Here is a 3,061-nt window from a genome sequence, read left to right on the forward strand (position 1 = left end):
TTTTTTTTTTTTTTTTTTTTTTTTTTTTTTTGCCGCACGTGCAAAACCCCCTCTGTTTGGTGTCGACCGGAAACAGATTGCACAGCCAGAACCTGATCACAGAGCGGCCCGGTTCTGATGGACCCCTGAGAGTTTGGAGCCATAAAGTTCTGGAACAAATTCTTGTAAATGAGCTACTTATTTGTGCTAATCTGCACTGAGAATATGCGTAAAAACCTGTTTAATTTAAAATTAAATCGTTCTGATGTGAAAACAGGATTATTCCTGAAGGGAATGAGGGTGTTGTGTGTCTGTTAGCAAAATATCTCTTGAGCCACTGGGCTGATTGTGATGAAACTCTTAATAAGTATTTATTGGAGGAGTCTCTACATGTCATTAACTTTTGAAGTCAACATGATTCAAGATGGCCGCCACAGCTAATCAAACCCTTCAAACACAAAAAGAGCCACAGCTTAGTCAGTGTTATAGATATTTAGCTGAAACCTGGTGTGGCAGTAGGTGAGAGTCATCCATAGCAGCTCAAACAAACTCATGATAATATGTCCTATATTCTCTAGTTAGTTAGTTTTAATGTCTAAGAAGAACATGTTTGTGGGAAAGCTGCAGGTGATTCATTTTCCTTCAATGATTTCCTTTAATTCTATATTGATTTTAAAGTTTTTTATTTTTTAAACAGTAAAACTAAGCAGGTTTGGTTGTATTAAAGCGACACGATGACACAATAAAACATTTTTTGACAGAGTAAAGATTGTTAAGTTGTTTTTCGTCATGATGTGTGCTCTTTCCTGAGGCCAGGAGTTTTTATGTTTTTTACATTTTTAGATTTAAAAACAATCAAATTTAGTGGAAGCTGACAAAGTTATTTTATTTTTAGAGCGCATATCTTATTTAAAAGCACATTCTGCACCGCTTTCAGCTTCATTCTCTCATTTTTATGGCATTTAACGGCACAGAAAGTTGATGGAGGTTAAAGTAAATCTGTGACATTAGCAGCCATATAACGAAAGCCTGAAATATTAACACGTGAAACAAGTAAATAAACAGAAAGAGGAAAATGGGGTTGTTTGATTTTTTGAAATGTTGTGAGATCGTGTAAAATGCAGAAAGGCACTGCGGGATGCACGAGTCTCCAACATAAACTGGTCAATAATGTATAAATCTTGCTGATGGTCGATAAAAAACGCCATAAAAACGCAAAGGAAATCAGCAATAAGAGGGGAGTTTAGAGAGTAAGGAGTGCTGTGATGTATGATGGAGGAGGTGGAGGAGGAAGGTGCAGATGAACTCATCTGATGTGTGAATAAAGTCATGATGTACAAATATAAACACACCCTGCATGGCTGTTATCCCTCACATGTATGACAACATGTATGACAAGCATGTACTGATGGACTCTCCTCCTCCTCCTCCTCCTTCAGGCCTGTTGATGGATGCAGCCTCTGCTGTCAGTGAGCTGCAGGAGCCACGTGTCTGCAGGCCCGGCTCGTTTATTGCTCGGAATTAATTCAGCGACAGTCGGATCAACAGTGGCAGCAACTCGATTTCCCACCGACAACACGAGCAGGGCAATAAATAAGCAAGCGCACGAGCAAACAACACACACAAAAAAGCAACACATGCATGTGTTTAGATCCTCGGATGTAATCACCAGTAACTTGATTATTCTTGTTTTTTGTTTCCTTTAAAAAAACAATATAAAAGGAGCAAAAATTTCAGTCCAAATGTAATCAAATTCAGATCAGAGTGTGTAAAGTTACCTCCTGGTTGGTTAAAATCAAACGTTGCTCCTGAGGGTTTGAGCCTCCGGTTGAGCGTGTCGTGGCGTTCCTCCTCACATTCACCCGGCAAACTGCGGAGCCCTGCTCCTCCTCGACCCTCAGACAGTTGGCTGTGAAAAGAGGACGTGACAAATGATGTGCCGAACAATGGCCTCATTCAGGGCTCACCCTGCTGCTCTCACACATGTCATATTCTCCAACAATGTAGCCGAAAAGAACGAGAGCTGAAGGGAAGAGAAGGGTGGGGGGTGGGGGGGGCACTCCAGAGGGCCTGAAAAGAGAAGCAGTTTGTATTTGACTTTTTCTTCTCCTGGAGGAGTCATCGTGAGATGTTATTATTTGAAAGTATAACTTTGTTAAACTTTTTGCAGGATCTGTGAGATGTAGGCAGAAYGACCCAGGGCGCAGGCAAAATCCAAAATGTRAATTAAAGTTTATTTAAACAAAAAGAGGGCTGTCGTGGCAGCAAAAACTTACTAAGACTTCAGGACTCGAGGGAACACAACAGACAACCACAATGACTGTGAAGACAGTACAATGAACGGACAAACACTGAAGACAGGACACAGAGTATAAAGGCAAACTAATTAGGGACAACAAGAAAGACCTGGAGGAGACACAAGAGGAAACAGGTGAGCGTGGGCGGGGCCGGAGCAAGGCAGAGATACACAGAGGAACACAGAAACACTAGAAAACTAAGGAAAATAAACACAGATCGTGACAGGATCCTGAACTCCAGGAGACAACATGAGACTCAGACATGGCCTGAGAGGACAAACGATGGTGGACAGATGGGTGAAGAACTGAGCGACTGTAAGGACTGAGGAGACTGGAGACAACAGCTTAGTGAGTCTGGGGACAGGTGACAGGGAGACAGGTGAGAGTGGGCGGGGCAGGACAACTGTGGAAACTGATGAGAGAAACTCAGGGAGGAGACTTGAGGAGCGTTTTGATGATTCAGTGCACTGAAGAAACTCACAGTCAGGTGCTGCGTTTACTCATCCATCCATTCTTCTATCCATTCTTTTATTCATCCATCCATCAGCTGTTCATCCGTCCATTCATTCCTCCATCATTCCTATAATTCCATCCATCCATCCATCCATCATTCAGTCCATCATTCTTATCATTCCATCCATCCATCCATCAATCATTCTATCCATCCATCATTCAGTCCATCCATCCATCCATCAATCATTCATCCATCCATCCATCATTATGTCCGTCCATCCATCCATCAATCATTCTATCCATCCATCATTCAGTCCATCCATCCATCCATC

The 3,061-nt window shown here is 42.0% G+C and overlaps 1 protein-coding gene across 1 annotated transcript in view; it reads right to left on the bottom strand.

Moving 5' to 3' along the window:
- LOC106521972 (homeobox protein Hox-A5) overlaps positions 1–2,862 on the bottom strand; it is a gene marked incomplete in the record, with an annotated part of 7,172 nt that extends 4,310 nt beyond the window's left edge. The window contains 1 exon segment of the mRNA XM_014014759.1: positions 2,030–2,862.
- Between the last annotated feature and the right edge of the window lie 199 nt (positions 2,863–3,061).

This window comes from Austrofundulus limnaeus, unplaced genomic scaffold (assembly GCF_001266775.1).
Source record: "Austrofundulus limnaeus strain Quisiro unplaced genomic scaffold, Austrofundulus_limnaeus-1.0 Scaffold119, whole genome shotgun sequence".
Lineage (NCBI taxonomy): Eukaryota > Metazoa > Chordata > Actinopteri > Cyprinodontiformes > Rivulidae > Austrofundulus > Austrofundulus limnaeus.